At 41.0% G+C, this 25,332-nt stretch overlaps 1 protein-coding gene across 1 annotated transcript in view; it reads right to left on the reverse strand.

Annotated features, from left to right (window-relative positions):
* The window catches only part of LOC148164369 (uncharacterized), a 106,232-nt gene that overhangs the window by 13,812 nt on the left and 67,088 nt on the right, over positions 1-25,332 (reverse strand). The window contains exons 3-6 of the transcript XR_015768188.1: positions 18,424-18,665; positions 12,241-12,355; positions 4,842-4,875; positions 321-561 (exon numbers count right to left, since the gene is read on the reverse strand). The gene's annotated coding sequence lies outside the window, so the exon portion shown is untranslated. The remainder of the gene's footprint in view (positions 1-320; positions 562-4,841; positions 4,876-12,240; positions 12,356-18,423; positions 18,666-25,332) is intronic.

Consider the following 25,332-nt stretch of genomic DNA (forward strand, 5'->3'; position numbering starts at 1 on the left):
ACAATTGGAGACAAATAATTACCAAATATAAGTAAGTTCCTTACAAGAAGAAACATGATTGCATGATTCTTTTGTACTACTTATAGAAAACTTTTGTTCTTGAACAGAAAACTGAACAATTTCGATGAAAGCCATGTGAAGACACTACTTCTTTTTCTCAGTTACTTGGCATGTCGTACGGTGTAGTAACCTGTTGGTGCATTTTGTTTTAGGCCACTCAAGGGGCCAGAGATAAAAGGTCATTGGGTACTTTTTGGGGTGGGAGAGAGTGTCCCACTTCTTTTGGCGACAATAATAAATAGTAAATCCTTACTGCATACCTGGCCTTAAGCTCAGCCTTTGAAGATGTTGCAGTTCAGAAAACAGACCATGACTTCTGAACTCCTGGAATTCCCAATCTAATGGCAGAAGCAGCTGTTGGGCAGTTACAGATCAATCTGTAATTACCAACTATGTTAAAACCAAGTGTAAGAGCTGTGAAGAAAATTTCACAGGAGGGACTCTGTTTTGATTCGGTGTTTCACTGGAGGCATCATTGAGGGGAGACATTTCAGTTGAGGCCTGCAAGAAGCAGAGGTTACTCAGGACAAGAGTGGGGAAGATCAGGTATGAAAATTCTGAAGGGGAAAAGCAGGGGACAGCTTCAGAGGGCAGTGAGACCACTGCAGCCAGAACTGAGAGAAGTTGAGCGCCGCACAAGCCGAGGGCAGAGCAGACAGGGCCAGGTCACACAGGTACTCGTGACCACGTGAGGACACTGGCCTTTATTCTGAGGTCAATGAACAGATTTTTAAGTTTTTTTTATATAGAGTAGTTACGTGAACAGGTTTGCATTTTTTAATCTTTAGGAGGGCCAAAACTCATGTTTGGTTTTGTCTTCAAATGCCAACAGACTAGCACATAGTAGAATACTAACTATTCTTACTGGGGTTTTTTTTGGAGAGAGAGAGTGAGTCTTGAGTGGGGGTGGGGGGCTGAGGGAGAGGGAGAATCCCAAGCAGGCTTCATGTTTGGTGCGGAATCTGACGCGGGGCTGGATTCCACAGCCCCGAGATCATGACCTGAGCCAAAATCAAGAGTTGGTTGCTCGACTGAGCCACCCAGGTGCCCCAAACTATTGCTATTAAAATAAATACCCAGCATCACTCTAGCTGCTCCTTAGAAAATAAGGGAAGAGGGGTGCCAAGAATGAAAGTGGGAAGACCCGTTGGAAGTTGCTGTGCTCCCAGCGAGAGATGGTAGCATTTTGAACAAGAGTGGCAGTGGTAGAGATGGAGCAAAGACGACAAGAGTTGTGATGTGTTTTAGAGATAAAATAATAGGATCGGTTATTGGCTGGATATAAGGAGGAGAGGAGGGAAACATTAAAGATGACTCCTAGCTTTTGCAGGAATCACTATGTGAAGAGGAACATGGTAGAATACATAGGTTTCAGTGGGTAGATTAATCAGTTTTGAAAACTTCTGAGATGTCTCTGAAATTGTCAAGGTGGGACACCAAGGAGGCAGTTAGGTATGTGGCGCTGATTAGGATGACAGTATATATGTGGAAGTTGTTGGCTTGTGTGTCGTGATTATTTTTTGTGATAAATTTTAATTTACTGCCTACTATATGCCAGGCACTGCTCTAGTCACTGAGACTATAAAGAGAAACAAGGTGAAGTTTCATATATGAAGTCCTTTGAAGAAGATACGGTACTTACATTAACCAGAACATATAGTTTGAGAGAATTGGAGGAAGTGGAGTGCCCCAATAAGGTGACAGTTAAGGAGGTGAACATGAAGACTGAGAACAAGCCATTTAAAGATCTGGAAGAGTGTGCTCCCAACCAAGGAGACAGCAACTGCAAAGTCCCTGAAGGAGAAGTGAGTGTGATATGCCTGAGGAATATTGAGAGACTTGGTATGGCAGGAGTGAAGTCAACAAAGAAGGAAATAGGAGTCTGAATCATATGGAGCAGTAGAGTCCATGGAATAGTTTCTTTTAAGTGTGATGGGAGGTCATTAGGGGATTTTGAACAGGGAGGGACATTATCTGATTTCTCTTTTTCAAAAACTTCTGTTGAGACTAGATCATATGGTGAGGAACAGGGAGATCCATCAAGAAACTACTAGAATCTTCTTCATATTTTAGTGTTATGGGCTAAATTATGTCCTACCCAAAATTCCTATGGTGAAGCCCTAGCCCCCATTGTGATGCACTTTGGAGAAGGGAGTTTGTGGAATAATTAGGTTCAGATGAGATCGTGAGGGTGGGGCACTTAAAAGAATTAGGATTTAGTGCCCTTTCAAGAATGAACACCAGAGAGTTTGCTCTTTGTCTCTCTCTGTTATGTGAGGACACAGCCCGAACACAGCCATCTACAAGCCGGGAACAGGGTCCTCACCAAAAACCTGATCATACTGGCAATCTGATCTCAGACTTCCAGCCTCTAGAACTGCGAGAAAATAAATTCATGCTTTCTACTCCGACCAGTCTGTGGTAATTTGTTATGGCAACCTGAGGAGGCTCATAGAGTCAGAAAGCAAAAAATGATCTGTGGAGGCTGGTAGGGCCGATCCCTTGCTTAGCTAGCTAATCTGGTCAGGGTTCTGAACAAAAGTAGTGAGTTTGCCAGGCAAGAGCAAGGAATTACTATGGCTTTGACTAAGACTCAACTCTGGAACGGTGCAGATAGGAGAACAGCTTCTAAATTCTGGCAGCTTGTTACCCTTCTGCCAGTTTCCTTATCGTATTCATTTTCTGTCTCCGACAAAGGCCAAGCCATCAATGTAAATAGAGCACGTTCACAGATTGTAGGATTAGTCGGTTCTCCAAGGACACTCACAACTCCATCTGCCACTATTTATTAAATCATTCCTAGCCTGAGTGGTTCGGCCGGTTAAGCGTCTGCTTTGGGCTCAGGTCATGATCCCAGGGTCCTGGGATCGAGCCCTGCATCGGGCTCCCTGCTTAGCGGTGAGCCTGCTTCTCCCTCTGCCTCTCCCTCTGCCTGCCACTCCCCCTGTGTGTGCTCTCTTTCTCTCTCTCTCTGGCAAATAAATAAAACCTTAAAAAGGACCACTCCACGCCAGAAAAATCTATTGATGAGTGATAGCCAATGCTATGCCACTGCAGCCATAGCGCAGTGTTGTAAAATGCTCACCCACCATCAGGGTTATTTTGCAATTGTTTCTCACTGCATTGAGCACATGAAAGGGCTATATTTCTACCCGTCAAACAGAATTCTGGTGCTGACGCTCCTCAGAGATACCTGCTGTGAGTGAAAGGTAACACTTTGACAATTACTACTTTCTGGAGAGGGATGGATCGCACAGACAGGTGCCCGCTGCCTGTCCCTGTGCTGGACTGTGTAACACAGTGGGTCTAAATCAAACTGAAAATCAAATCAGTTAACTTTAAATTATTTAAGTGTCCCAATGAAGTAAAATTGCAAGTAGGCTGATTTGTCCTGTTTAGTTTTCTGAGCATCCATACTTTGGGGAATAGGCTGCAATGAGGCTACAGTGAGGCACAGATAGGTTACTATTCCAGACTATTTTAGGATACCTGTTTCACAGCAGTGTGTTCAGTGTCTGTTTTTGCTTCCGAGGAATGCAGAGGCCTGAAAAAAAACCTCATTTTTGTGTTGGATGTTTGAACCCGTCTGGTTTTATTTCTCACCCTGGATCACTGAAGAAAAGCGCCCTACCTCTGCCATATTAAGTGAATCACACCCAATTTCTCATTACTTTCCCAGGGCTGAGTCCAAGCAGCTTTTTTGACCCAGAGAGTGAGAAATTATCAAACCTGCAGCATATATTTCTTGGCACCTGACCCTGGGGATCATGTTTGGGGATAGCTGAGAAGCTGACAAGTAGCCCCAAATACAGGATTCTGCTCCCACCTTTGCTTTCCTCATGAAATCTCCACAAAACCCGAAGGAGCCCTAAAATGCAGGGCCCCGCGTGCAATCCACACTGTCATGAAGTCAAGATTGTACCCCCACATTACTGTATCTCTTGTTACTTCCCACACTGTTTGCTCAAGGAACCCACTAAGATGGCAAGGGAACTTTCTGAAGGCTGCTCAGCCTTAAAGGAATGACAGTGAGAAAGGCGCTAAAGTTTTTCTCAATTATATTTAAAACCAAAGGTGAGGTTTAGACTAGATGACCAGAGACAATAGTGCTTAACAAATGTCTGTATACTTTGCACATTTCCCAGCCTCCGTGACACATCTGGGCCATATGATTAGCTCTGCACATAGGGTGAGGACAGAGGAATTTGGTCACTTCCAGGCCTGCCTCCTTAAGAAACCCCACCTCTCCAGCTCTCCTCTGCTTTCCTTGTTGGAAGCATATACAATTGTATAACGACAAGATGGGAGAAACTACCAGGTCTGTATCAGACCAGAACGTAAGGGAGAAATATGGATCTTTGTTATATTAAAGCACCAAGGTTTTTGGAGTTTGTGTGACGTACTTAGCAGCATTTGGTGATCCTGGCTGCTGTAAGCTGTTGTCTTGCTGCCTCGAATTGGTATTCAGACTTTGTACCTTGGCGTTGGGCCAAACTGATCAAGTAGTAGTCTGAGCATATTCAAGTACTAGTAATGTTCAGGCTAGGACTAATGGGCAGGAAAACTCAGTTAAATGCTTGCAGTTAAATGCATTATTTTTTATTGACTATACATACAGAGCAGTGGGCTGAAAATGATGGGGAACGCCAAAAAAGTACAGGTGACATTTAAAGGGGATTTGTGAGAGTCAAGGGTGAATGGTTAGTAGGTGAAACTGTTAAATAACAGTGGTTCTTAGAAAGAATTCAAAACATAGGAAGACAAGAGTGGGCTGGACTTACCTGAAGAATCTTTAGGTGTAGTCAAAGGCATAGCCTTGAATAAAAAAGAAAACAAAAACAGTAAATGGTTAAGAGATTCTAAAGAAAATTTTTGTCTTGGGATCTGCTCATATAGGGTGCTAACACCTCAAAGGTGATAAACACAGGGCTCATTGTCTCCATATATCATCAACCTTAGAAATGGATTATAATTCTTTTAAAAATCAAGAGCCTACCCTCTCAACAAAAATCCTTATTTTAGGGGCACCTGGATAGTTTAGTTGGAAGAGCATGCAACTCTTGACCTCAGGGTTGTAAGTTTGAGCCCCACATTGGGTATGGAGATTACTAAAAACAAATTTTAAAAATCCTTACTTTATGCCACAACTTCTCAAAGATAATAACATACAAACAGCATACAGCATGTAATAAGGGCAAATCAAGAAGAGCAAAATACTAACAGTGAATTGGAAAAAAAAATAACTCTATGAGGAACCCTTTTGGAAAAAGTAACAGGCCAATTAAAGAAGATGAATATGACTATAGTGTATAATGTGGATTAGAAAAGATGATGTACACTAATTATTGCTTTAATAAAAATAACATATCTTCCTGGGAAACTTGAGCAAATTTTTAGAATAGGTAAAGATCTATGTTTAAAAAGAAAAAAGAGGGGTGCCTGCGTGGCTCAGTCATCAAGCATCTGCCTTCAGCTCAGGTCATGATCCCAGGGCCCTGGGATCAAGCCCCGCATCGGGCTCCCTGCTCAGCGGGAAGCCTGCTTCTCCCTCTCCCACTCCCCCTGCTTGTGTTCCCTCTCTCGCTGTGCCTCTCTCTGTCAAATAAATAAAATCTTTAAGAAAAAAAAGAATAAATACATCCTAGAATAAGTGTAGGAAAGCCTGATATTGGAAGTGTGTGTCAGTATGAGCTCATGTAAGTTTAAGGAAAGATTGTCCCTAAAGATAGAAACCTGGAGAGATGCCCTATGTACTGTTCTAGTTTTATATAATAATAATCAGAATCATTATTTGAGTCGTAAATGTGAACATTTCTAACAGAGCAAATAAAATTGATCAAAAAGTGTTTGTTAGGGATCTATAATACATATGAAACTACTTAGGACACAGATGTTGCCTTGCTATATGAGAAAATAAAAGCAGATTCCAGACAGTGAAAGAAGAAACAGATAATGAGATAATAAATGAGATTATAAGCATATATGCTGTTTAAAGATCAAAGCTTAAATGAGCGCTAGGGCAGTGGGTATCATAGAGTCAAGTGTCAGGTTTACATGGGCACTAAAATAAGGAATAAAGGCAATCTGGAAGCTTAATTTTTCTTTATGCAAAAAAAATATATAAGATGCCAAGCCACAAAGATGCTTAATTTCTTTGGAGTAATGTGTCCATTTCTTAATCTTTATGCTTTAAGTCCTTATTGTCAGTATTTCACTCTGATGGATAGAGGCTAATTGTCCAAATCATACTTTTCTTATATGTTCTCAGAAATCAGTAATGCCCTTGAAGAACTTCAAAGTTTTTTTTGAAACTCACTTAACTCAGCTGGTTGATTTTTGTGGTTTACTAAATGAAATATATATTATCTCTAGAAATGAGGTTACTTCGTTCATTAAGGGTATTATCACATCACTTTTCTTTAGAACGTGAAAGTCTGTATTTGTAGAGAGCTTTTTCCACAGGTATCTTAAAATAGTCCAATAAAGACATTTATTATTCTTATGATGCAAATAGTGAACCTCTTACATTTACTGTAAGATAAAGCAGGGACTCCAACTAGTATTTTCTGACTCTAGATCCCTTGTCATTCTTGTTCTAGGAAATGCTCAAAACTAGACGAATGCCATCCTATAAAGTGTCTACTTGAGCAAAGCAGATAACCTATTTTAAACATAGACAAGTAGAGAAAATAGAAGTTTTTTTTTTAATTGACTGAAATGACACAAAGTTAGTGGCATTGAAATACAAAATATTTCATTTAAATTATGAATTATAACGAAGTTCTTAAGAGAACTGGTTGGGAAGTCGGACCAAAATAACATGTATCCACAGATGGTCTAAAATTGTGCTGGTTTTCCGATGAGTCAGATGTACCCAGTAAATCAGTGCTTAATACCTCTGTTGTGTTTACATCTCTCTTTCTGGTGTTTCCCCTCTTTTTATACTAGGGATCCTATTGGTTCTGAAGATCACAGAAGTTAGTGCAGAAGGGACTTTCTTTGTGGAACCCTTAGTTAGAAATGGTTTCATTTCAGAGCCAAAGTACTAGAAGCTGCCGCAATGATTCTGAACAATGGAAAAAGAGGCCTCCCATGTACCTCATCACTCATATAAGAGTTTGCCCCTCATCCCTGGGCTCCCTCCCACCCCAGGATTGAGTTTCTTTTGAAGTATAGTTGATACGTGGTGTTCCATGAGTTTCAGGCATACAACATCGTGATTTGACCTGTATCCGGACCACACCATGCTCACCACCAGCAGAGCTATTATTCTCCCTAGACTTTTTCATCTTCAGTGACTTTCCCTTTGTTGGAACCATCCCTAATCCTTATGGACATTTTCAAATCTTCGCCCCAAGAGAATCTTTGCTCTATCCTACATTTCTTTCAGTCTCCAGCCATTTGGCAAAAATTCTAAAAAGGAAAGTGACATTTGATGGTTTTGCATCTATGCTTTCCTCTTCTTCACCATAATCTGGCTTTCATTCTTGCCTCCATTCCGCTAAACTTTTCCTTAAGCGGTCTCCAGAGACTTGTGTATCAGCAAGTATGGAAGCCTCTGGGCCTTACTTCTGTAGCATTTAACACGTTTGGTTGTGTGCTGATTGTACCGTTCTGGACTTGGGGTCTTGCTCAGAAGTGCTTTCCTCCTACTCCTTCAGTCTTTTTTTTTTAACTTTTATTTTTGTTTTAGGAGTTTCTGTTTTAGAGAGTGAGAGCATGGTGGAGAGGGCCGAAGGGGGGGGGGGGGAGAGAGAGAGAGAGAGAGTCTCAAGCGGACTCTGTGCTGATCTCAGAGCCTGATGTGGGGCTCGATCTCGAGACCTTGAGATCATGACCGGAACTGAAACCAAGAGTTGGATGGATGGTCAATCAACTGTGCCACCCAGGCACCCCATTCAGTTGGTTGGGTGCTGAAATGTAAATGGCCCCTAAGCTTCCATACCTGGCCCTCCTCTCTGCTCACCCTGCAGTCTGTTACTTTCCTTTTCTTAAAAAAAATATTTGAGAAGAGAGAGCGTTCATGAGCTGGGGATGGGGGATCAGAGGAAGAGGGCTAAGCAGACTCTGTGCTGAGCTTGGAGCTGGGTGTGTGGGGCTGGATCCCACGACCCTGAGACCCTGAGATCATGACCGGAGCTAAAATCAAGAGTCAGACGCTTAACCAACTGCACCACCCCAGTGCCCCAGTCTCTGTTGCTTTCATTCAAGCTTCTACTGGGACCTCTATATACTGATGATGCCCGGCAATTTATTCCCACTTTTCTGGTCTTTGCCAGCCAGAGCCTGTATTTCTTTCCAAATGAAGGCTCACCATTTCCACTTGGATGTGCCTTGGTCACCTCAGGATCGGCATTCCCAAAACCAAATTTTTCCTTTGTCCCAATTTTTCTTCTATGTCTTGCCCCTCTTGGGTGACTACTGTTATCATTTCCCTGTTCACCCAAGATAAGTCATCTCTTTGCTTCTACTTAAGGCCCCTCTTTAAGTTATTTAATCTGTTTCTCAAATTCTTGCCCCTTCTTTCTCTTCTCTGACTCCATGCTAGCTCAGACTCTCATCATCAGTGTCCTGGACAACTGAGAGCCTCCTAATGTGTCCCCCTGCTTCCAATCCTTCCTAATCCAGTACATCCTTATGATGACCCATAAGCATTAAAACTATTATCTCTCATCAAATTTTAAGGTAGAATGCAATGGGAAAACTCATTGCAGTAACATTTTTGGTAGGAAAAAAAACCCCTAATACTGTTGGATTAGAAGACTACATAAAACAGGGAAGGGGGTGAGGGGATGGGGGTAACTGGGTGATGGACATTAAGAAAGGCACATGATGTAATGAGCATTGGGTATTCTTTTTTTCTTAATTCTTTTTTTTAAAGATTTTATTTATTTATTTGAGAGAGAGAGAGAATGAGAGATAGAGAGCACGAGAGGGAAGAGGGTCAGAGGGAGAAGCAGACTCTCCGCTGAGCAGGGAGCCCAATGTGGGACTCGATCCCCAGACTCCAGGATCATGACCCGAGCCGAAGGCAGTCGCCCAACCAACTGAGCCACCCAGGCGCCTGAGCATTGGGTATTCTATAAGACTGATGAATCACTGACCTCTACCTCTGAACCCAATAATACATTATATGTTAATTAGTTGAATTTAAATTTAAAAATAAAAATTAAATAAAAAAGACTACATAAAACCTAATCTGTTTCCCACATGTCTTCTGGCCAGAGGAATATTTGTAAAGTGAAAATATGTTCCATTACTTCCCTGCTTAAGACTCCTTAGTGCTATATTGTCTTCAGACCCAAGGTTAAGGAAAACAAGGATCTTACCTTCTACTCCTTTCTCATCTTCCCACTTATCTTATTTTTCTGCTGATTTGGTTTTAACTTCCAGAGATCACTATGCTCTTTAATAACTCTGTGCTTTGCACATTCTATTTTCCTGCCCAGAATGCGTTCTGCCCACCTGTTCTTTGCCTGTCAGATGTCTATTCCTCATTAATTCGCTCCGCTCTGTCTCTGTAGGCTCGTGTCTCCAACATTCTCTTTAAAGTGAGCCCTTCCCAAACTTCTTCTAATCCTTTGAGGTTACTCTTTCCTGCTTGTTGGCTTTTGTACATGCAATTCTTTCTTCTTTCTTTTTTTTTTTTTTTAAGATTTTATTTATTTGTCAGAGACCGAAAGAGAGAGCACAAGCAGGGGGAGCGGCAGGCAGAGGGAGAAGCAGGCTCCCTGCTGAGCAAGAAGCCCGATGCAGGACTCGATCCCAGGGATCCTGACCTGAGCTGCAGGCAGACACTTGACTGAGCCACCCAGGCATCCCTGTACATGCAATTGTGCCTTGAATACTCTTTCCCTGCTTAGTTTGCCTGACACTTAGTCTTCAGAATTCAGTTCATGTGTCACCTCCTCTATGCCTGGCTGCCAAGCCATCCTCTGAGTTTGGATGATAGCATATTTTACCACTATCAGAGCACTGGGAGGTGGTCCAATCTAAATTCCAAATGAGTGGTGGCAACAATGTACCCAAAAGGAGAGGACTCTGGGACTGGGGTTGGGGAAAGGAAGGGGTAATACTGAGGGACAGGAATATGAAGAGAGGACTGGGGGTGTGTGTTTTGTAACCCTTTCGAGATTTGACAGATCTGGGATATAAATTCCAGTGTCTTCCAGAGCCTTTTTTCTAGCAATCCCTTCCTTGACAGGACGCCTCTGTCCCTTATCTTCCTGGGAAATGGTGAGGGGCCACTCTCCTTGGTCACCTCCCCCAGGGCGTTAGGGGGCGCTGTGGGTGAGGGAAGGGCAGGTGGAAGGGGCACGCTTGGGAGGCTCTGGGCAGCACGGGGAGCTCAGTCCCTTACTGGTTCCTGCCAAGATGGTGTGGGGAGGGGGGCACACCATGCCTCTTGCCAGGCCCAGCAGCTCCAGGGCGGGAGGTGCTGTCGTGGCTGCGGAAGAGGTGGGCATTTTGGAAGAGGAGTAGTTGCAGAGAGCAGTCTGGGGGGACAGGGGGAGCCAGGGCAGCCGGAAGGGATGAGAACAGACTGGGTGGCAGCTGGGTGGAGGCCAGGGCCATGCTGTTCCAGGGGGACATTGAAGTTTCTCCGAGACCTCTGGGAACGCCTAGGAACTCTGAGGCCGTCCAGCCCCCACCTCCCCCTCCCCTGAACTCCTTGTCTGGGTCTGCTTCCACTCACACCACCCACCCCCACAAAAAAATAGTAAATATAGTTTCTGTTTGATTTTTACGGCAGTGTATTAATTAGGGCACTACTAGCTATTGTAGTTGATAAACTCCTACATCTAAGTAGCTAAATGCAGTAGAGATTTATTTTTTGCCCCACAGAAGTCCAGAAGAGACTTTCTAATTGTCAGGTGACTCCGCCCTGAGTATGTGTTGGGGTCTCAAGTTCTGTCTGGTGGCTCAGCCAGTTTCAATACATAATTTACTTTGAAAAAGGGGAAGGAAGTATTGTGGGCCGGGCCTGCTACTGTCACACCAGACTAACGCCCATAAGCCATTGGGTTCAGACACATGGCCACTCCTAAACAGAGGCTGGGAAAAGTATTCAAGCTGTGTGCCTAGGAAGAAGAACAAATGACTTGGTGAGCCATCATCTAGTCTCTGCTAGAGCTGGACACTGCTTTTGATCTATCCCCAGTGCTGATCATAGTCCTGACCCGTCATTGTTGAATGAATGTGTAAATGAAAGATAATAGATCTTAAAATTCTCAGCATTTGAGCAGACTATTCCAATAATCCATAAAATAGCCCCTAGGGAATCTAGAGAGATTCACAAGACCACAAGAGATTCTTAAGGAATTGGAAATGAGGTCTCTGTGGAACAATGGAAAAGTGCTGGATTGTTCTTAATGAAATAAAAGAGCCTAAGAAAAAAATTCATAATACTTTTATAAGTTACCAAAGTCTAATAAAAGTACTTCAGATATTATGCTTATTCTACCACCAAGCTTTGTTGGTTGGTTACTAAAGGGTTTGGGGGGGTATGTATAACTAGGGTTCCTAACGAGAAACCGTGCCTATAGTGATTTTTTTAAAAATTTGTAGGTTGTATGAAATTTGCTAAATGATATTGCTAAAGTAACATCACTTACTTGTGATATGTAAATCTGTTTTTTTTAAAAGAATATTTATTTATTTGACAGCGAGAGACACAGCGAGAGAGGGAACACAGGCGGGGTGGGGGGGGCGGTGAGTGGCAGAGGGAGAAGCAGGCTCCCCGCGGAGCAGGGAGCCCGATGTGGGGCTCTATCCCAGGACCCTGGGATCATGACCTGAGCCGAAGGCAGACGCTTAATGACTGAGCCACCCAGGTGCCCCTGTAAATCTATTTTTTAAAAAGATTTATATATTTATTTGGGGGGGCCAGAGGGAGAGGGAGAGAGGGTCCTAAGGAGACTGCGCTGAGTGCAGGGCTTGGAGCCCAATGTGGGGCTCAATTTCACAAACCCTGAAATCGTGACCTGAGGCAAAACCAAGAGTCGGATGTTTACCGGACTGTTCCACCCAGGTGCCCCATGATATGGAAATCTTAAGAAGCACCTTGTTTTTGGATCTTTGGAAATGCCAGGTGGGGAGATATTTATCTTTATTTTGTTTTAATTGTAGAAAAAAGTTAACTTTTCAGGTTGAAAAATAAAATCTGAAATAGGAACTTACCCTCATGATGCTATATAATGATTACTTTTACGGTGTGCAATAAAAGATGAGAAGTTTGGCATAATGAACTAGGGTGGACTTTCCATGTGATTCTTGCTAGCAGTTCTCTCTCAGGCTAGAGTTAGAGAAAAAAAAAATGAAAAGAATGCTTGATATCTTGGTTGGTCTGAGAGTCTGAGAAGTTTTAGTCCCAGAAAATGTCTTTTTTTAAGGTGATGGTCAGGGTTTTAGAAAGAAGCACTTTAAAAAATCAGCCCCATGTTAACGACAATTAAATATATAAGAGAAAGATCTTGAGCTTTAACTCAGAAATTATTTTTTGAAATTTCTGGTATGTATTTCCTTCTTTAAACGTAGAGCCCAGTAATCCCGCTTTAGTTTATGTTACAAGTAAAATGTATGTGAATAAGCTGTGTAATTGGAAGTAACATAGTATGGAGGGTACTGGGAACAACATTGGGATGCGAATCAGGACACCTGGGTCCTCCCAGTCCTGACCCAAGCAGTGTCATCCTAACAAACATAAAACTAAATCTAAAAGTATCATGGTTATATATCCTGTGTACCTGAAGATGAGGCGATGCAGGAATTTTATATTGAGCAGGAGAGCAGAGTGGTTAAAAGTGGGGCTGCGGAATCAGATGAACTTGAGTTTGTTTTGTGACCCTGACATACTGAATGTGTGATATCGGGAAAGTTACTTGATCTCTCTAAGCTTTCGGAAATGAGGATAATAAAATGAAATGACCCATTGGGTTGCAAATGGTTAGTTTGAGAGTAAGATGAGATAATTGATAAAAAAGCTTTTAGCCAGGGCCTGGCCCTTGTTGACTGTTTTATACACCTAAGATTATTTTTTGTGCATTAAAAAATTCTGCATTCATCTAGTTGCCAATGCTACTTTGTGGGCAAATGGTTTATCATGAAACAAATAATCCCCATGAATACTAAACTTTTGAACAACCTCAAGAACATGGTGTAGCATACATACTTTACACAACACAGATGACTTGATTCTACTTTCATAAAGAAAAGATAAAACTATTATGTTGAGAAAATGGGTTATTTATATGTTGAATAATATATTTTGCATTAATTAGAATTGCTAAACATGGGAATGACTTACTTTGTCCTAAGCTAACTTTACACACATTAAGAAATTTCTTCTGTTAAAGATCTCAAATCTTATATCTGAATTGATAAAATAAGAGGATTATAGGCAAGGAAAATCCTTAGTAAATCAGGCTGTGCTAGATTGGGGAGCCGTTCACAAACATGTGATTTGCTAATAATGCAAAAATTAAATATTTCAATTATAACCAAACACTTCAGGTATAAGGTAAAGTCACTTTTATCAACCACAGCCACTGGCCAGAGAAAAACCTAAATAATTAAATTTACTTATATATTTCAACTGATAGTCATAATATTTTACAATAAGAGTTTAAAATAATAGGTCCTTTGCAACAGTTGGAAGTATATGAAGTATATTGCCCTGGATATTTACTTCAGATTGCAGAAGAGGGATAAAAGTTTGTGAGGGAGTATGGTGTAAAACTTCTTTATATATGTATCATAAGAAAGACAAAAAAAAAAAAAGCTTGTAACAGGCTAGTGTTACTCTTAAAATGTTTAAAGAAATTCTTACCTTATAATAAAGTAGTGGGCAGAATATAAAGGGTGAGATGGAGAGAAATTAATATCAATTCTAGCCTCATGTACACATAGATCATTCACTCAATATATTTTCAATCACCTATGGAAGGTAGCATACTTGGTACAGGGACTATATTATGTTATATTGACTATAATGCAGGATATTTATAGAATGTTATTTATATCAGAGAGAACAAGGTAGATACAGTCCCTCCCTTCATGGAGCTTAAATTGTAGCAGGAGAGACCTATATGAAACAACTAGGTCCTTGTGTAGTTGGAATTGTGACAAATGCTAGGAAGAAGTACAGAAAACTGATAAAAGAGTACAATCAAGGGAGACTGTCTTGGTTTGGGGGCATCAGGGAACATCTTTCAATGAAGTGCCATTGAGCAGTGCTCTAAAGGATGAGTTGGAATTAGCTAAGAGAAAGTTGGGTCTGGGGTGGGGAGCAAAGTGAGGTATGTGTCCAGCAGAGGAATTTCTTTGTTCAGAGACCCAGGTAAAACTGGTAAAGTTGGAAACAGGCTATGAGAGGTAGGCAGGGTCCATGATAAGATTAAGGGCTTTTATCCTAATAGGAATGGCTGATCATAGAAGGGATTTAAGTGTGGAAGTTGATTGATTGTGCTTGTGTTTTAAAATCTTTGCCCAAGCTGTTTGTATCTGGAAGAATGGTTTGGAGGGGCAAGTTGCTGGGGAGACAAGCCCTTTTACACTGGTCCATAGTGAACGATGGTGGATGGGGGGCATGCAGGGGCCATAGAAAACAGTGATGGACTCACAGCTTCCTTCTGAATCCTGGAAATTTCTCTTATTTTCCTATGAAATGGGCTATGGATTCTAAAGGATATTTATTACACTCCACTACTGTTTTTGTTTTTAGAGCACTTAGGCCAGAAGTGTACTTAAAAGTCTTCTCCTTTTTGTGGCTTTGTTTGAAGAAAGGCTTTCGCATTTTCTAAATGTGAGAAAAGGGTGACTACTCAGATTCCTCTAGCTAGCCAGTGAGCAGCAGAGCAGAGGTAGAATCAAAGCTTGTTTTCTCTGTCAGTTCATATAAAGCTACGTCTCTCCTGTTCTCATACAGTAGCAGGGAGGGGAAACCTGCCAACTTCCTTTTAAGGCAAATACGGCGTCTGCCTTGGTCAGGTGAGCTTACAAGGACTCAGCCCACGGCTTCATAAAAATAACCCCAACCTAAGTAGGAGCATTTTTCGCTCAGCCCTCATAGTGTAGTGAGGACTTTGATGATAGAAAGTCGTAACTCTTATGTATGGTCGGTTATTTTAAGTTCATAACAAAGCTAGACCTTTATTCCCCATCTGCAGTGCTTTCTCAGTTCAGTGAATAGCATCTAATTTTTCAAGGCCAAGTTACAGTGCAACTGAAGCTGATCGCACCACAGAAGTGTTTCATCAAGTCAAATATTACATAAGATTAAATTTCAAAGAGCGTAATAAGCATTTTTATGTTACATGTAAATACTGTCCCGCCAGCTTGAAGCTGCTGCTTAAAATTTAGTGTGTTTAACAAATGGGCCACTTTAAATAAATAAACTCTATGTATTGTATTTAGTATCAGTAATTACTTTCCTGTCTGCGCCCAAGGAATGCCCTTTGCTCTGCCTCAGCGTGCTGCCGGGCATCTCTACTTAGGGGCAGAAATCATCAAGACTTGGAAAGGAACAGAGGTGGGAAAAGGAAGGGGAGTCCTTTTCCTCTTTAGAAGGGAAGACAAAAATATGTTAAAATTTAAAAAAAGAAAAGCATCTAAAGGATCAAGGAGTTGGAGAAAGAGGAAGGGGAGAATGGATGGAGATGAGAAGCAGGAGGCTGCAGAGAGGATAAGATACATCTCATCATGTCTTTCCTTTCCCCCAAATCTTGGTTGTCTTCTCACTTAGAACCACATTCAAATTAGCTTCAGTGAAAAACAGGAATTTATTGGAAGAACACAAAAAATATTTGAGATCACAGGAAGGACCAGCATCTCCAGTAGCAAATTGACAGGCTCCAAGGACAATTCTATCCCCTGGTTGTCTTGTTTTGCTACCTCTCTCTCCCTCTTACTTTTCCTGGCTCTCCCTCCCTAACCCCAGTACATAGTTCCTTATCTCTTCTCTCTGGGTTCTTCATTCTTTTTCTGTGCATGCGGGCCCTCTGCTTGCACATTTTCTTGACATGACTCGTTCTCCGGAGCCCCTGAAAATCTCTTCATTTCAGATAATCCCCTCTGTCCCCAGTTGCAAACTCCCAAGTTAAATATCTGGTTAGCCTAGCTTAGGTCAAGTGTCCTTCCATGGTTCCATCAGTTTGGGCATAATTGCGGAAGTAACTACTCTCGTTGGCTGTGTGATGAGCTACCAGGGTAGAGAGGGAGAATTGTGGGCTAGACAGCCAGCTTAATATATGTATATACCCCCTTGCAACCTGGTCCTGAGCTTTCAGCCAGTGTCCTCAGTCTCTTGGCCTAATCACAAGAGTCTTCAACCTCTTGTGATAGAATTTCTCACAGTATTGTTTGGATCATTTGCGTCAAATGTGTTAACAAAAAAAAAAAAAAAAATGCAGATAGTCAGGCTCATACCCCTTATCCCTTTCCCATTCCAGATAACCTGTGTGTCAAATATACTTTGGAAGTGGGAAGGAAAAACTCACTGCTAATAAGACGCTTTCTCTTGTAAAACATGCTATGTATTTCAAATAATACGTAGACACATTAACTTCTGGAATAAGTATACTACAAATAATAAATGTAAAACACTAGTGATAAAAAATATATACCACTTTGAACATTTAAAGGATATTCACTTTAAAATTTCAGAAAGGAAGAAGATACTGTCATATGAAAATTAATATGCAGAATTTTCTTCTTTATTTGCCATACTGTTTACTAAGTGCATCCACCTAACAGTAGGTCTTTAAGGAACCCAGGAAATCTGCATTAGCTCAATCACATCTCTTCCTCTTCCACATCCATCTTGATGACTCTGTATTTTGAGCTTATTTTCTCTTCAGCTCCAGTGCTATCCAGATACTCCTAACATCCCTATCTCATTACAACTATGCAGTAGATCTGTTCATCGAATGCCACTGTTCCCCTGTGAAAGTCATCCACGACAAAACCTGGGCTAATCCTTCTTACCAACTGACTGATCATTAATACACATTCTTCTTAGACTAGATCCTCTCCCTCCCTGTTCCTGTGAACTTGTGTTTTTCAAATTTGAATATGTTTATCCCTGGAGATACACCATTTTAGATCAGAAGCCATAAGATAATGTTCCTTACTGAAACATTTATTTAACTGAAGATTTAATAACTTGACTGGAAAACAAACTAAAATATTATTTTTGTCTTAAACATGGGTATGTTACAGAGAAAGATAAAAAAAAATCAGGTTAAATTTTAAGAACAAAGGTGAGCCTTCAAAAAATTGGGGGCACATATTTACCTTGATAGTATTTTATTAATTTAGCCGATCTTGAAACACATACATTCAACAGCTATGAAAATACCAGCTTAAACAGTGAGAAAGCTTACAGAAAAATGCAGATCAGTCCCAACTGTCATCTCTCCCCTCTCTAATTCTTACTGAACCCCAAGGGTCTCTGGTTTTCAAGGGGGCTAGGTGGGAGGCAAAAGAAAGCATTTTCATTTTCAAGTAAGTGTATCTTTCAGTAGAACTTGAACAAAGTAAATATCCTCTGGAGCTGGTTTCATAATAGGTTCCTCTTATGAAGACTGGCTGTAACCAGTTCTTGGGAAATTTGCTTACAGACAGGGATTGCCCAACTGATTTCAGTAGACAAGAAAGTACATAGGGCAATAGAGGTCATGCCAGTGAATGTATACCCTGTCCACATCTTTATGAACAGACTAATCCACTAAACAATGCCACATACTTGTTACCAGGATTTAGATAATACCCTCCAAAGAGCACAAGGCATTCTTCATAAAAACTTAAAAGTAAACAATGTTCATTCTTTTCCTGCTGGCAGAATGAAAATTACCTCTGTGGGGTTGACCATACAGATAGGTAGAGGAGACAGCTGCCCACACAGTTTAATTTGAGGGAGGCCATAAGGTTCTGACTGTTGGAAAATACTTTCCCCTTTGATTTCTCAGAATATAGCCTTCCCCATATGCCCGGCCTCCATTCCCACCATTTGTCACCCATGAATTAGACACTAAATAGAACAGTTCTCTCTGTGAAGTCACTGTGAAAATGTACACTTAAGTGATCTGGGAGGGGCATTTTCCCCCCATTTATACAAGAAGATGCATTTACTCATTGACGTAGGTTAATTTACCTGGATTAATTGTCAGCTTGGAAAACAAGTACTAGGATTCTATTGACATAATGACATAAAATGGTACGTTTTTAATGAGAGTTGAGGCATGGGTTTCATGGGCTCTTGCCCAGAATCAGCAGGCCTGGTTGGAGCCCAGCAGAGGGCACCCTAGGAAACCAGCACAAGGAGACTAGATACGTAATAGTGGAGACAGATTTATTAAAACTAACCTTTTTCTCTCTCATAATTTTTCTAGGGTAGCCCTGATCACCACAGAGCAAATCAGACAACTTCAAGGTTCGCTGGTCATAAGTAGACTGGTCGGGGGCAGCAAATTCTGGATTCTGTAAAGTGCTGAAACAGCAACAGTCATCATCCTCATCATCGCTACTCCTGTGGGCCGTATGTAACTTCTCAATTGCCTCTGGTAGAATCGGTCGCTTTCATTCCTCTTGTAGGTAACAGGAAGTTGCTGGAAGCCACAGAAAACATAAAGATGGTTAGAAAGGCACAGAGGGGAATCAGGACCGATCAGCAGTCATGAGGGCAGTTTTAGATAACATCCTCACTGATGGCTCCATAAGGTAGATTGCTAGAAAGGCCACCAAATTTCTTCTCTCTTTGAGACTTGTTTGCTCACATACGCGTAAGGTCTTCATAGAAATTGACAGATGAAGCCAGATTAGTTTTTAAGAGAGTCAGAGGATACCTTATCCATACAACATACTAAATTAATTGTTTCTAAGTGTGGAGTTCACTTTAGATTCACAGAGATGATCCTAAACTAGAACTGAGTGTGTGCTTGCACTATGCCAAGGCATAGGAAATGAACTTTGAAAAATTAGGAAAACAAATTAATAATCCAAATCCAATATGTAGAGCAAAACATGAGAGTCCAACATAACTTATATAGCCAATAACCATTTTCCTCACCATCCCCTCCCCCCAAATCAAAAAATTTTAACAGTGACCCTGTTTTATGACAAAAATAAATTTAACAGTGTTTGGCTCTAATGAGAAAAGAGGATATAGGGATGGTCAAGGCCTAGAATTGTCCCTTTTCTTAGACCTTTTGTTGTCAGTCTTCCCCCATTATTCTTTAGAAAGCCTGCAGGTGCAGAGTCAAAGTGCTTGGATTTGATAAATGCCTCACAGATATTGGTCTAATGAATAAACCCAGTACATTCCTTAGGCTTGAGATGGAATTTGGGGTGATAGCCCATTTAGAGGTACTAAGAGGAAGTTAGGTCGATGGAACTTGGTGCCCAATACGTGTACTTAGAGGCGACAGCTATCAGTGATGTGCGGGAAGAAGTTCTGGAGCGTGCCAACGGTCAGGTGGCAGAGGCCAAGAAACAAATCTACAAGGGGCAGCACACAGTATATGTGCAGAGAAAAATAAGATCGGGGCAGTCTATCAGCGGGTAGCAGAACACCTACATTGGGCTGGTGTCGAGGCAAGATTATTGTCATTGAGAAGGCATCCACATGAATATAGCACAGAGGCCAAGCTCTAGAATATAAGGTTATCAAAGATAGGACTTTAGATATTTCTAAAAATAGAAGCTTCCAAAGCTAGGGTACATGGGAGAGAAGGTTCGGTTTCATTAACAAAGCACGCAATAGTAGCAGCTCAGCAACACGTGTTGTTGGTCCATTTTACGGTGAACAAGATGAGGCATAGTGAGAATAAAATGCCCAAGGTCATAGAGCCACTGTAGTCCCCAGTCCGGGTTTAAAAATAAACCCTACCTGGGCTGCCTGGGTGGCTCAGTCACTTAAGCAGCAGACTGTTGATCTCAGCTCAGATCTTGATCTCGGGGTCATGAGTTCAAGCCCCGTGTGGGGCTCCACACTGGGTATTGAGTCTACTTAAAACAAACCCTACCTAAGTCCAAAACTAATTCTTTTTCTTAACTTTGGTCTACAAGTCTAGAAGGTCAGTTACTGGAACTAGTAAGTCATTCTAGCTTTGTAACTTGATTTTGACTCCTCTGAGCACTGGACTAGTATTCCTCTTGTCAGCCCATAGATGATAACAGAGCTGGGGATGGAGCGGAGTCTATACGAGTGGTTCTCAATGCTACCTGCACATCGGGATTATCTTTGTAGTGTCAAAAATACTGACACCTGGGTTCCACCACCAGACAGTGATAATTAAATTGATCTGAGGTATGGCCTATGCATCGGATTTCTAAAAAACCTTCCAAGTAATTCTAATGTGTTGCCGAGCTGAAAACTACTGGCTACATGCAAAAGTCAAGAGGCATCAGCTGTTTGCAGGGGACAGCTGTGGTGGCCAAGCTTCCATATTGCAGCGTAATAGGAAAAATACTAGAAGACTCTTGGCCTGTAGACCTTTTCATGGACAAGTGGGCCATAACCTACTCTTTACTTTTCCAGTGTAACCTCTTAGAAAATATGCCAAAAGTAAACAGGTGTACAATTAACTTTGCAAATCAAATGGTTCTGTGTTCTTAGATTCTAAGTGCTAGTTATGTGTGACCAAAGGCAAGGTTTTAGAACTGGATCTCCCAAATTGCTCATTACTATTCTATGCTTGGTTAAAACTCTTACATCATCCCACAATGGAATGTGACCCCAGTCAAGAAGAAAACAAAAACATTTGCATTGCTTTCATGATTAGTAATGGGATTGGGGAGGATTTGAGGTGTCTCAAAACAACTTGTACTTTTCCCAACCTATTTGAGACCTGATTCATGTTACAGTTACTAACCCTGATGCCCCTGAATGATATAGCTTATGTATAATTTTTGTATGTGTTAATTCTAGATGTGCAGTTTGTTTGGACTAAACCCAAATCCTGTAACTCATTTATTATTTAAGGTACATCCTGAATACAGCAAATACAACAAAGCCCCTGCCCTCAACTTCCATTATTAGGATGCTTGTCCACAGTTTCCTAATAGAACACAATTAAACTACAAAACAGGTACACAGTTGTCTAGGGTGACAATAAATCCTGGTTTGCCCAGAACAATCCTGGTTTCCTCCTATTGTTCCAGCATAATTATTATTATTATTTTTTAAGATTTGATTTATTTACTTGACAGAGAGAGACACAGCGAGAGAGGGAACACAAGCAGGGGGAGTGGGAGAGGGAGAAGCAGCCTTCCCACTGAGCAGGGAGCCTGATCCCAGGACCCTGGGACCATGACCTGAGCCGAAGGTAGATGCTTAACGACTGAGCCACCCAGGCGCCCCTCCAGCATAATTATTAAGAGAACCCTCTTTCTCAAAAATGTTTCAGGTTGGGTGAGAAATCATCTGGCCACCCTACATAGAGCTCCCTCTAAACTACTAAAGGGAAACCTCAGGATTGGAATGAGATCCCTTTATATTTAGAGCCCTCCTATAGCTGTTTAGGAAAATAAAGTCATTGAGATACCAATCAGTTGATCAACCTTTCTTCTCTAAAAGCAAAATAAGAATGTTAACGTGTTTTTCTGATTAACTCCGTAAACATAGAAAATCCTATTAAACAAAAGTCACTGCACTTTCTGCTTTAAGACCTGTGTTCATAGCTCTTTCTGCTAGTACCCAACCCTGCAGCCTTGAACAAAGTCTCTCCTGATCCAGGTTTTCTGCTTTGCAAAAAAAAGAGTGGATTGAGCTAAGCAGTCTCTGTCATCCTTTTGAGTGGCAGTTCTGTGATTTTAGATTGCTACTTCCTCTAAGCATTTTATTTAACCAACATTTTGCTGATTATATACTTGCATTGTCTGTATTAAGCTAAGCTCATTAATACCTAAGACCAAATCTGTAGAATTTACTTTATTCAGTATGATGCTATCATCATAATCTCTACATTGAGAAATATTTTTAAGTCTTCATTCTACCAATATTTATTTAATATTTACCACATATAAAACTGTGTATCCATGTGGATGCTCTGTTAAAGTTTTATAGTTACATTTCATTTATTTAGCTCTTCACTGTGGCGTTATCTATGAAATATTAGGACTATTTTGGAAAATACACAGGGCGAGGAGGGTGGGGAGAGGCAGAGGGAGAGGGAGAGAGAGAATCTTAAGCAGGCTAGACACCCAGCGCAGATCCCGACGTGTAGCTTGCTCTCTCGATCCTGAGATCATGACCTGAGCCAAAGTCAAGAGTTTGACGCTTAGACTGAGCTACCCAGGCGCCCCATAGAGAGCTATTTTAAGCACTTAAACATCACTTGTTTGAAAGCATGCATCTGCCAGTTATAGGTGTACTTTCTGATGACAAATGCAAAGTTTTGTGTTTAAGCTTAGAACAAAATGATTGGATTTATTCATCCCCTTATTCAGTAAGTGTGTGTTAAATATCCACTATGTACCTGGAACTGAGTTAAGTTCTCAGAATACCAAGTCAAATAAAACATAGTCTCTCAAGTAGTTCACAGCTTAGCACACCCGTACCATAGGTAGTGGTTCAAGACTAGAGTGACCAAATGAGATTTTGAAAGTGAAAAGGGACATTATTAATAATTACACTAGCCCAAAAGGCATATAATTTGGGACTATCCTGGGCAATGCAGTCTGTGGTCACTCGGTTCAGGACATAATATAAAGTGGCTTATTGCATCCAGTTACCTCCCTATCCAAAGATTGGTATTCTAACCAATCTTATAGATTCTAACTGCTTATAGAAAGAAGGATTGGGGCACCTGGGTGGCTCAGTCGCTTAAGTGTCCAACTCTTGGTTTCAGCTTGGCTTGTGATCTCAGGGTCGTGGGATTGAATCATGTGTCAGGCTCCCCACTTGTGCGCACGTTCTCTCAAATGAGTAAATAATTTTTTTTTTTAAAGATGGTCACAGTTAACAAAATGATAGGCTATATTACATGGTATAATCGTGTTTCCTTGTTTATTTACTCCCCCCAAATATTCTTTTATAGAAGCATGTTTTTATGATACGCTAGTAAAAAAAAACCAAAAATGCAAAACAAAGATGAGTGAGAAAATGTCTTAAGGAAGCGTCCAAGACAGTGAAGGTCGTGGAAAACGTGTCATTTGACAGATGGCTGAGGAAACCAGAATACTGGATGGGAAGCATGATTTGCATGATATCGGACCCCAAATACTTGAAAGAGCATCATTTTTAAGTAGGAGAGGGCAAATGCTATACTCCAGAGAGCAGAGCATAGACAGATTCATGTTTTCTAAAATCCAAGGAAGCAAATTTTAATTCAAGGAAGAATTTGAACGCTTACTGGCAGAGAATAGATTGCCAGATGAGAAAGGAAACATATTGACACGAGCAGTGTGCAAGTCAAAGTTGGGTAGGTCAGTGGGGTTGGAGAGGACCTGAATGCAGGGTCCTCTGGTGAAGTAGCTGTTATTTCTCCCTGGCCAGCTTCCCATTCCTCATTTTGGTAACAGCCTGCCAACGTTCTTTGTTGAACTGCTTCTTTTCCACCTCTGAGGTTTGAAGTTTGATATCGCTAATGTCGTCCTCAGGCTCTGTCAAGGAGAATGTAGTTCTGATATAGACATTCAGTGTCTTTCATGTTTTTGGCCAAGAAATGTCACATGGGTCCTGCTAGGCAAATCTTAATCAGTCCCAATAGGGTTTTTTGTTTGTTTGTTTGTGTTTTGTTTTTTAAAGTAGGCTCCACACCCAGCATGGAGCCCAACATGGGGCTTGAACTCATGACCCTGAGATCAAGACCTGAGCTGAGATCAAGAGTCAGACACTTAACCGACTGAACCATTCAGGCGCCCCCAGTCCTAATAGTTTTTTAGAAACTGTTGGGAACAATTCTTTTTTTGACAGGATTGCTGAAGGATGGCCCAGAACTTGTGGCAGCCATCTTGCCAGCAGTAGGGGAGGGCTTGCCTGAGAATGGAACCAGTGCAGGGGAAAATAGAGCCAAGAATGGGGAAAGGGAGATTAGGTCCTGGTGGTTTTTGGGCCCCTACATCTAGTAATGGCTAAAGCCAGACTAACTGCGTTTTTCAGTTCTGTGTGCCAGCACATTCTCTTTTAAAATTTAAGCCAGTTGAATTGAGTTTCTGTTATTTGAAACAGAAAGAATCCTGAATGATATAGGTCTGTTCCAATAAAACTTGAGTGCATGATCATGTACTCCATAAATCTAGCTTGGCAAATTTCTAGTAATTTCTAGTAGTTTCCTAGCATTTCTAGTAATGCTTTGTTTAGATACAGTTACTTACTATACATACTTGGAAATTATAAAACCTCATTGCTTTAAAAATTGTATTTTACATTGATTTAGACAGTTGTTTTTCCTATTTCATATGAATTGATGAGGCTTTTTTAATTGAAGTGTAGTTGACACACAATGTTACATTAGTTTCAGGTGTACAACATAGTGATTTGACAAGGCTATACCTTACCCTATGCTCACCACAAGTGTAGCTACCATCTGTCACCATGCAACACTATTACAATACCATTGACTATATTCTCTTTGCTGTACCTTTTATTGAATTCAGAGGTATTGTTCCACAATGTAGACTTTATCTCAACTTGGTGAGCTTCAACCTGGAGCTCCTCAAACTATTGATGAAGGCATGTATTATTTTCAGTGTTTTAAAATTAATGAATAGTATAACTTCACCTGAGTTAAAGTTGTACAGACTTAATTACATTTTGCTTAATATTTGCTTAATAAAATAATTTAATAGTTACATGTAGTTAATATATATCTTATATATACATAATAGTTATGTAGTTAATAGAGGTCCATGACTGGCTTTTAAAAATAGAGTTTTTTAAAAGGGGATTGTTTGAAAAGTATTTTTTAAAAAAGATTTACAACATTGGCAAAATATCAGGAACTAGCTCAAAAGATGCTGTATTAGGTGGGATTCTTGACTTTCTAACAACCCTAGCTAGAGTTAAAGAGAAAGGGAGTTTATTAAAAGGATATTGGATAATTTACAGACACACTGGGAGGGCTGGAGAGCCCAGTTTCAGGCTAAGAATCCAAAGGAAAAGCTCCAGACTAAGTCTTAGCCTTGGTTTTCACAAGAAACTAATTGCTGTCACTGTCATGGACAGTTGGTCTCTCTCTCTCTCTCTCTCTCTCTCTCTCTCACTCACTCTCTCACTCACACACACACACACACACACACACACACACACACACACACACACACGACTCCTTT

The sequence above is a fragment of the Eumetopias jubatus genome, unplaced genomic scaffold, assembly GCF_037043125.1.
Source record: "Eumetopias jubatus isolate StellerSeaLion01/CBP00866 unplaced genomic scaffold, mEumJub1_p1.0 scaffold_5, whole genome shotgun sequence".
Taxonomy (NCBI): Eukaryota; Metazoa; Chordata; class Mammalia; order Carnivora; family Otariidae; genus Eumetopias; species Eumetopias jubatus.